The following is an 11,526-nucleotide window of genomic DNA, read 5'->3' as shown; positions in this document are numbered from 1 at the left end:
AGTCTTTACCATCCTGATCGCTTTGAGCCTCTAGTATGATAATAGTCAAAAGGTAACTGATCTGTATTGTACGCGACTCATATTATTTCCAACCAGTAAGTTATATATTTATATAAAACATTAAATATTTTTACGATTGAGATGCGTGCGTGGATAAGACTTGGTATTACATGGATCTCACAACTTTTTACCGTAAAACAACTGAGTTACCAGACTTGGTTTTTTTGATAAGTATTGTTTTTGATGGGATACCATATTTATAAAGTACTACAGTACTTAAATACATTTTAGGTTTCTAGTTTGTTTTGAAAAACAAGATACTAATATACTTTTTGATTTTCTTAGATCAAATTCTATTGACACCTTGCATAGTTTGCCTTCACCTTGCATTTTTTATTATGCACTGTCATTATAATTTTTAACGATTGATTTATACAAGTCAAAATTTGAGATTTAATTTTTGATGATTTTGATTTAAAATTCAAAGTGTATTGCCTGGTTTTTCACCCCTGACAGAAAAAGAGCCGTGTTATAAAATGTTTGTATATTGTGTATGTGTATCTGTCTGTAGTAGCATATCTCGGAAACCTTTTCCGTTTTGTTTTTTAGAGTGATAGCTAATGTTATCCCGAGAGTTCTGTATAAATTATGGGAATTATGACTAAGCTTATTTTGATGTTAATATGATTAAAATAAAAATAATGTCTCAATTGAGTAAAATTCCCTTCAGTATTTAAGGTACTTCCCCTTCATATGTCATCGCGATGGGACACCCTGTATAACTAGAATACTTCTTAATGAATCCATCGAATAATGGAAGATTTTCTTAATTGTTATGTTGTCTTTATTATTGGACACCTGTGTAAAGCCTGTTTAAAAGCTATTGTGAGATAATCAATCCTTCTGAGCTAAAACAATAGATACAAATTACTGTCGACGTCATAGATTTAACATTTTAATTAAATATTCCACCGACATTATTATTTTTACCCCACTGCGGCAAAGCAAAGAGCGTTATGTGATTGTTCATTGTTGCCACGAAAAGGCACATATAACTTTTGAACGGCTACGCCGATTTTTATGAATTATGGCTAAGAAAACTTTAAAAAAAGGCTAAGGACACTAACAATCCATAAAAAAACGAAAATCGGTTCTGTCGTTTAGGAGTTACGCTACCAGACAGATACACACACAGAGAGATACGCATCTAAGCGTTAAACTTATAATACCCCTTTTTTTAGAAGTTACACTACCAGATATAGATACACACACACGGAGCGGTGGTAGCTCAGTCGGGTAAGCGCCCGCTTCTCACGCCACAGATGCGGATTCGAATCCCGGCGCTGACATGTACCAATGAGCTATTTGAATTTAAGTACAATGGAAATCATCGCTCTTACGGTGAAGGAAAACATCGTGAGGAAACCTGCATATCTAGATTTAGCACATCTACATATGTGAACCCACCAAACCGCAGTGGACCAGCGTGGTGGGAAATGGTCCAAGCTTAGGAAGGCAGTTTAAACCTTGGGGATAAAACTAACTGAAAAGATTAGCTTAATGCCGTCTTCTGCAACATTGAAGTACATTTATCAGAGCATCAGGATATTACCAACTAAAATCGGTAACATTTTGTTCCAATTTTAAATTAAATCTTTTTAAAAAATGGGGTCGTTGGTTATCGGAATTTTGTGAGTGGAACTTTTTCATTGCCCGGCAGTACATTTTGAAGTACGTAGGTACGTAGTGTACGTACGTATGGCTATTCATTTTACGAAACTCTTCTTCGTCTTGGCTCTGGTGATAGAATACCTATTAAAATACTTTATATTATTATAACTAATATCTATAACTAGTCTCTTCTACATATAGTTTTAGTTATGTACATAGGTTTAGTTTGTATAATATATAGGTAGTTTAGTTTGTAATTGTAAATTATATAAATTATGTAAGTTATAGGTATAGTTAGGTACTTTTATGTTTTTCATTTTAGGGAAATTTCAATGCTTAGTTAGTTAAAATCTAAATAAAGAACTAATATTATGAAAACGAATGTTTGTGAGAATTAATCTAGGCTACTTTTTATCACGGAATTCCCACAGGAAAACACTTTAAAGCGAAGCGAAGCTCGTGCAAAGCTATATTATTCTAATAAGACCATTTGAAGCTCCATCTAGAAGGTATTTATAGAACCCATACAATGTTACTCCTCCCTTCACGACAAACAACAAAACAGGTAGACCACCCTTCACAATAAGATCGATAGGGTTTCATTTGACGCACGGTAGATGGCGCTATTTATGTTATAGTATTTATTTTACAGTAAGAGGCAAATAAACCGGACCCCCCTCAGAAGCATTGTTAGTATGAGAGGGGGGTCAGGTTTCTTTGCACCTGACCGTAACTATATGGTGTGGTCGTTGTGTAGCGATACTCATTATAAAAAATAATTTCTAAAAAAGTTATTTTGTAAAACTAAATCGAAATACGTTCGTCATGCTAATTTAACCTATCGAACCAACCTAGAGTCTAGAGTCAAGAAGTTAATTTTAAGAACGTTATAACAACAACGGTCGAAGGTAGTTGTTACTGCGATATTATACTGCCAATGGCATGTGGAACTTGTTCATTTCTCGTGAGTGTAATTATGTGATCGATACTATACCAAATCAACCAAGGGTTCGATAATTGTTATTCTTCTTGGAAAAAAGGAGGTTCTCAATTCAACTGTATATTTTGTACCTACATTATACGACGGCCGACTGGTGTAGTGGTTACTGAACATGACTCCTGAGCCGAAGGTCCCGGGTTCGGGCTGGGGCAGATATTGGTACTCGGATCTTATGTGTTGATATTTATATTTAATATGTATCTATATATGTATTTGTGTAGATATATAAGCTGTACGATACCCATACAACTCTGCCTAGCTTGGGGTCGGATGGCCGTGTGTGAGATGTCCCACATATTTATTATATTTTATTATACATTGTTAATTGTCTTAATTGTAGAAGGTTTGCAGTCTCCTTTCCGTACAACAAATTAACTAGACATATTCTTCGAAAATATACATATACTTACCTACTTAGTTATTTAAATAATTAATAACCGATATTATATTTTCAAAATCCAAAATGACCGTTGGACACGCTACTGTGGGTACCGCACCGGTAAAGAATAAGCACCCAGAATAATTCCAGCCGCCAGTTAAACTTGATCCCTCCTTTCTCATTCCTGCCAAGCCAAGAAAGGCACAAGTAAAATGGTGTCTCGCAAGTAGTTATACGTTTAGTTAAGAAAGGAACAGCTGTTGTGCTCTACCCTTCGACTCACGGACAGCTGGGAGTACCTACTGTGAAGTTTATCGACTTATTTAAAAAAAATACGACTGAATGGTGTATTGGTTAGTGACCCTGATTGCTATGCTGAAGGTCCCGGGTTCCATCCCCGGCTGGGGCAGATATTTGTTTAAATACATATACATATTTGTACTTGGATTTTGGGTGTTAATATGTATAGAGGGTGATTGCAAAGTCAATGTATTCTTTTAAATCGGTGATGGAAGAAGGTACATATTTGCAGTCGATTGAACCTTATTATTATAATGCTCAATCCAAACCTGACCCATTCAAAAGTTTTATTTTTTATTTTATCCAATGTTACAGGTATCTTTAAAAACAAAAAAAATAAACACGTCTTGTCATTTTTTTATAAAAAAAATTAATAAAATTATTGTTTCGCATTAGTTACACCTTATTTATTTATTTATTTATTTATAAACACTTTATTGTACATTATAAAGTTACAATTAAAAAACGGTGAAGAACATTAAAACAAAACTAACAATGTACAAAGGCGGGCTTATTGCCAAAAAGAAATTTCTTCCAGCCAACCCTTGTTAGGTTGGGAGAAGAGGACATTAACGCTTTCAATCAATTAATAGCACAATAAAATATTAACAAATTAGCCTATCAGTATTTCTTAATCTTACTTAAACCTACCTACAAAATATGCATAACTATAGTATATATATGATTTTATACATGTCCCTACATATAATAATACATATTATAAATACTACTTACATAAATATTATAAAAAACCTACACAAATATATCAGACCACTGTGAAAACATAATACTTTACTATTTCTGCCAACCTAGGGTTTTAAAATAGTGTTCTTTCAAATTTTTCTTAAAGGTTGCTAACGATGGTGACTGTCGCACGCTCTCTGGAAGTGAATTCCATAGACACACGGCCTTCATAGCGAAGGAATCGCTGTATGAGGCCGCGTTATGTTGAGGTACACTTAACAACTTGTTATCTATAGACCTCAACGCTCGACCCTGAGAGTGAGTACACAAGTATGAAAACTTGCATTTGAGATACTGGGGAGACAAGGGGTTATTCAGGACATTAAATAGAATACAGAGGGTATGAGTATTCCGGCGAAGGCGAATTGGGAGCCACTGAAGTTGAGCACGATACTCAGAAATGTGATCGTATTTGCGCAATCCGAAAATAAATCGGATGCACAAATTCTGGAGACGCTCGAGTTTGTTGAGTAGCTCTTCAGTGAGGTCAAGATAGCTTACGTCAGCGTAGTCGAGAATAGGAAGCAGTAAAGACTGTGCCAACGTAATTTTAGTGTTAAATGGGAGAAAGTTCTGCAAGCGCTTCAACGAGTGAAAGGAGGCAAACATTTTCTTGCTGACAGCATCTACTTGGGGTATCCAAGACAGTGTGCTGTCCATGATCACGCCGAGATTTTTCACCGCCGATACGTAGGGTATATCTGACTGATCATACTGGATCCTTGAAACAGCTGTCCAATCAATTTTGCTGAGCATGCGAGAACTCCCAAGAACGATGGCTTGTGATTTAGAAGGGTTGAGCAGCAGACCGAATGACTTTACCCACTTAGAGATGATCTCTAAGTTGTCATTTATCTCAGTAACTGCCGCGTTGAAACTTTCAGGTGTTACACCGGTGTACAGCTGGAGATCGTCTGCATATAGGTGGTAGTGAGAGGTAAGTTTGCTAGCGAGAATGTTGATAAACAGGGAAAAAAGTAGAGGAGAAAGGACACCGCCTTGAGGAACGCCAGCAAGAACTGGACACCAAGAAGAACTCTCCGTGTCAGTTCGTACGCACTGCTGACGTCCCTTGAGATAAGACTCGAACCAGCTTGTAACTGCCGGAGATACGTTAAGAGATCGTATAATACCGAGTAGTAAATCGAAGTCCACCGAATTAAATGCATTGCTGAAATCCAGCAATGCAAGGACTGTAACTTTCTGGTTATCGATATTGTACCTAACATCATCGGTCACTTTTATCAAAGCAGTGACTGTGCTGTGGCCTGGTCGAAATCCTGATTGAAGGGAATTTAGAAGTTGGTTACTGGAGAGGTAAGCGGAAAATTGTTCAAAGACCAGTCGTTCCAGGACTTTTGATAGGAAGGGTAGGATAGAAATGGGGCGGAATTGGGACAGGGACGTAGGATTGGGTATTTTTGGTAAGGGAAGGATGAATGCATTCTTCCACAAACTGGGAAAGGAACTGGAGAGGAGAGATAGGTTCATCAGATTGGTGATGTGAGGCAAGATGATATCTAAAACACAGTTTATCATATTGGCACTAATGTCGTCGAAACCTACAGCCTTGCTTGTTATAGCTGAGATGCATCTGTTAACGTCACGGCCAGAAACAAGTTTGAATTTAAAAGAAGGGCAGTCAGGGAGAGGCATAGAAGAAAGATGGTTCAGGGTATTGGCTCTAATGTGATCATTTAGAATCAGAGGTGGTGTAGAAAAATGCTTATTAAGAGCAGAGAGGTCAAAGTCAATGTTAGATGTTGCCTTAGTTTTCCCTATGCCCAGAGTTTTCAAAAAATTCCATAATTGTGTATTATCGCAATTTTCAATAGAAGTATGGATATATCGGCGTTTTGCGTCCCTACACACTCTATTGCAGCGATTCCTCAACTCCTTGTACAATCTCAGATTTTCCTCAGTAGGCTGCTTCTTGTATCGGAATCTGGCGTGATCACGTTTTGTCATGTAGCCTTTTATTTTGTCGGTAAGCCAGGGGGCTGGCAGCTGTTTGACACGAACTGGACGGAGGGGTGCATGCTGATTGATCAGATTGGAGAGAAGAGAGTTGAACAAAACAACCCTCTCGTCAATGCTGTCGATATCATTCAGCTGTTCCCAGTCAATGCCTTTTGCGTCCTCACAAAGTCGCTGCACGTCCACATTTTTAAAATTACGTTGGAGAATAGTACGCTTTTTGGGTTTGGGAGTGCGGACCTTATACGAAAGGTAAAGAAGGTCGTGGTAAGAAAAACAGTCAGCTGTGAACTGACCGTGTTTCTTAACAAGATCGGGAGAAGAGACGATGATCAGATCGAGGAGAGTCGGATCAGAGTTAGGCGGGTGATGAGTTGCATTAAGAGGTAAAATATAAAGATTTTTGGAAGCTACAATAGAGAGTAAGGATTTTGAGCGGGAATCATTTTTCAGTAGGCACGTATTGAAGTCGCCCATAACTATGGTATTGTCGAAGAGAGGGGTGAGGTCATCAAGAAGTTTATCGAAGGTAGAAAAATAATTCACCGTCAGTGAGGGGCTATAGAGAACTCCGAGGAGAACCCTGGTAAAGCCAAGCCGCACTTCTATCAGAAGGTGCTCAGCCTTCCCAGCATACTCACTCGGAGATTTGCTGACAATGGTATAGGGAATATGACTACGAAGATAGATAACCACACCACCGCCACCTTTGCCCGTTCTGTCGTTTCGAATGAGCTGAAAACCAGGAAGAGGGGACCTTACAACAACAACAACAATGCTAGTACCTATCTGCCCATAACTAAAACGCACATTACTAAACTAAACTCGACTCCCCAAGTGAAACCACTAAAGCAAGGACCAACTTTGCAAATATTTCCCGACAAGATATTAAGTAGTTTGAAGAGGTCCACATACATCGTTACTCTCCTTTCTTCGCTCGTATAAGCGCCCTTGTTTGTCGACCTGTCCCTATCGCGTTTGCAGACCCCTAATTAAGTTTGTCACTGATTTATTGGCTCTTATAAGAGGGCGGTGGTAGCTAGCTCAGTCGGGTTAGCGCTCGCTTCTCACGCCAGAGATGCGGGTTCGAATCCCGGCGCTGACATGTACCAATGAGTTCCTTGAATTTATGTACAATGTATACCATCGCTCTTACGGTGAAGGAAAACTAGATTTAGCACATCTAGATAATGTGAACCCACCAACCCGCAGTGGACCAGCGTGGTGGGAAATGGTCCAAGCTTAGGAAGGCAGTTTTAGACCTTGGATATGCACAACGGTTCCATTCGAGAGAGCCAGGTGCAGGTACTTAGTGTACTTACACCCCCACACATAATAGAATAGAATAGAATTGGCTCTTATAAATGTATCCTACTAGCTATATCCCATTTTTTGAGATAGACTCTCAACTCTCACTGTTTAGATAATAATACATCTCAGATATCAAACTGGAAGAGCACTGACTTCTGACACAGATACAGATAATTCTAGTTCGGAACTCAAAACTAAATACCTAGTAATAATAGAAAAAAGTAAACTACTAAAATAAATTTTAATAATGTATAAAAGCTATATCCAAGTAGGAGTTTCAACTAAAATAATAACTTGAGGTTGTGAGTCTTCTGAGTTACAGCAGTAACTATTGCGAAACCGGCAAGACGATCAGTCAGCAATTAAACATCTAACTTAGTCGTAGATACACCAGACTTGGCCACACTATTATCCAATCAACCATAATTGGTTTAGGTCCAAACTTCGCCGGCCATTAGACCCAGAGGCGGATTGTTAACAGCGTCTGTAGATGTCTTACAAGATAATAACTCTTACTTGTAAAGGAGACATATTGCATCACAGACTAAGTGCCAATCTCTCCATAGTCGGTTATCTAACCGACAGGGTTTTGATTTATAAATTAAACGTCATCTGAATATAACAATCATGACAAATGTGTCAAAATTCAAACACTACTCCCTGGTTATGCTCTAACCGACTATAGAGAAATTGGTACTAAACCTCTCGCCAGTGTTAATTAATCCGTGTTCCTTTATTTTGTTTTCATGCTCATACCCATCCACTACATGTACAGTCAGGAGTGCATAAGTAGCTATACACTTTTATACCTTCTCAATCTAAAACTGCCTAATATTAATTGAAACATTGACGGTTCGTCGGTTTGACAAGGTACAGAAGTGTATAGCTACATATGCAGCTGACCGTACTGAATACTTTTTTGTCTTTTTATGACTTTGAGAAATTTTGAGTTGAACCCCTTCCGTTCCGAGGTTGTGTTGTATATCTGCCCACCCGCGGGTGGAACTCAGGACCCTCAGCCACTACTGTAACTAGGGAGTGACTACCGAACCACTCCATCCTAATTAATGCACTCGCAAGCAATGAAAAAGTTCCACCTACCATTGACGTACTTTACTTACTTACATACCATATGTCACTGGAAATTTTTCATTGCTCGTGAGTGTAGAGGTCAAAGATTTGGGTCTACTGCAGGTCTGCAGTAACAGAACAACTACATTAAAAATATCTTGGTTTTTGTTGTGCCGTTTATCATGTTGTATTGTGCCTAAATTACTATCCTATTCCTAACATGGTTTCCACAAAATTACCCAACGCAAAATTGCTTCTATTGACATCGAGGTAAAATAATGAATGCACTTACAGAAACTGAGTTTGTAAAAACATTACCCTCCTCCTTCGGCAGTCGGGTAAGAAAGCTTCCATACATACCTATCTACCCTCATTAATGTGCATCCTGTGCTTTCTTAAACCCAACGAAGTAAGACGGCTCGTGCCACCTAACCTATTACCAAGACATAGGGACCTGGGGGTTACTCTTTGAATCGACGAACGAAGGAATGAAAATTATCACGCAACCGGCACGCTTGATACAACGAGATCGCTATAAGATCGCTATAAGCGATAAGACCGCCTTTTGTACCCTAGTTAAGTGTCTATGTAAAATTGTTAATCATTACTTGGTGTACAAATAAAGAGTACTCTATCTATCTATCTATCTATCTATAATAGAGCCGTGGTTAGCGGAGGCTCCAACCCCTAGGAAAAACAAAACTGCAGAGCTACAGTCCAACTACAAGTATAAAGTGATGACAATAAAGAGTGCGATTTTGCAAAGACTTTTTACCATAAACAGTTATTTATTTACATACATTTAAAAAATAAAATAGCATAAAGATACGACTTTTTAACGGATTTAACGATTAAATACGATCTGTAACAATAAGTTAAAATCCACTTCCGTTGTCAGGACTTAATAGTTTTACTGTAACTACGATTCTATCTCGATGTATTAAGCGATTTCGTGATATCTTTCGTTCGTTCGTCGTAGAGAGTGACCCCTCAGTGTAAGTATTTTTTTGTCTCATAATACCTATGCAGTGTGTTATGGTAATACGAGTAGAGACTTCCGTTCGTGTGTCGCGCACGCGTTCGTTACTGGCGAAGGAAGATACAGTCAGCAAAATAAGTAGGGTAATGTTACATGTAACGTATGTAGCGAAATTTTCGACTACATGAACTCTGAAACCTATCGTATTAGTAAGATTGTTAGTTTTATTTATTAGGAACACAAACAGTACACATCCGTAAAATACACAATATCCAGTACAATAAGTTAATAAAAAAAATATTGTGAACGTTTCACGTGCCTACTAAGTTTCTATGGAAAAGGTATTAAGTATTAGTGAATTTTCAAAACTCGTAGAACAAAAGTGGGTAAAGTAAACTCAATGTAATGTTCAACAGATGAACCAATTATTTAAAGTTAAACCATCAAAATATTCCTACAATACCGCATGTAATTCATATTGGAAATCAATAGAGGGATATTTGATAGTAGATTAACATTCATACAAAAAAAATCGCCAAAAGTATGAAATGATACAGTAAACTAGGATACTCGTAAGTCTTACAATATTCAAAAATAGAAACTTTCTTGAAATAAACAGACTTATTTAAAAAGTAGCCACAAGTCTTATTTAAAAAGTAGCAAAAAGACGTTGAGTATTGGTCTTGCACTGATGACTGCGTTTAAATTTCGAAGACGCATAACGTCCAATTTGCAGTGTTTCTCAAACTGTGGGCTACGTTAGGTACACCGCCTTATCATACAAGTTATACATTTTTGAATCTTATGTCTATAATATTTATTACAGTTACTTGCAATTTATGCAGTACTTCATAAGCGTAACCAATAAAAGGGCTTGCTGAGAATAATGCTTTCGGCCGCGTTCCATAGTGTGTTTCCACCTTTACTACGTAGGTACCTATATTTGTAACTATATGTGAAAGCTTATTATTAACTGATATGATACATATTTATAATGTTTACGTCTCTGTATTTAAAGTTGTAAGCTTTCCAAATAATAAAAAAAATAACATAAAAAAAACTCTTAGTTAACATAAACTTTTCTTTATTATGCGTGATGTTAGTGATGTAGCCTCTTGACCACAAGAGGTATATTTTGATGTTACTTCTAATAATAATATTTTATTTAAAAGAAAACAAAGTTTATTTTTGATGCTACACAAAAGAGTAAAGCTGAGTGGGGGTTACCCATTAGGTTCTGAACAATTTTTAATCCATGACTTTCTTAAAACGAAACAACTTATTAACTTTCCATAGATATAATATTATGTTATGTGACCAAAAAAGTTTTCGTAGAGGTGCAAAAAAATCGCGAATTATCAGAAGTCTTAGAACAAAAGTAGTTCAGAATGGTTCCCTGAGTTACTGCCTAGCTTACTATACAACTTTTGCAACATTCTGTAGAATACAAAGACTCAACAAAGTAAAATGAGGGCATCCTTCCCAGGGATAAAAATCTCAAATATGTAAACATTGAACCCGGGAATTACTAATTTATCCAATTAACCTTTTTTTTTTAATAAGCAGTTCAATTATTTTTTTTTAACTGCTGGTGCTGATTGGGTAGTACAAGGCCGAAGATTGAGAGCCGCAGGGGGCGCGTGGCGTACGAAATGTCCGTTAAAATAAGTCACCGTGCAGTATTTTACCTCGCAGCGTGGACGTACTCAGGTTAGCCATGTCTTTTGTAGAATTTAAGTATTTTACTGTTTTATTTTTTAATTTAATATACGTTAACTTCCTTACTAACAATCCTTGTTTCTCTTTCAGAAAAAAGTTATGGAGCAATTTTTATGTTTTTTTATGTAGGAACCAGGAATAGGAAACACACCAGGATTAACATATTATTCTTATAGGCAATTTTTAAGGGCAAAGTGGAGTTGCCGGTTATAACTTAGAAAAGATAAACCAAATTTTAAAAAAAAATACAAATAAAGTCACAAAAGGTGTTTCACTCAAAGTCGAACTATTTTCCCAAGTTGTTATTTATTATCATCTTCTATGGATTTATGATCGATAAAATTTGGTAAGTGATTTCTTACAAAATACTGTACA

The sequence above is a fragment of the Plutella xylostella genome, chromosome 25 (genome assembly GCF_932276165.1).
Source record: "Plutella xylostella chromosome 25, ilPluXylo3.1, whole genome shotgun sequence".
Classification (NCBI taxonomy): domain Eukaryota; kingdom Metazoa; phylum Arthropoda; class Insecta; order Lepidoptera; family Plutellidae; genus Plutella; species Plutella xylostella.
This window is presented reverse-complemented; position numbering follows the sequence as displayed.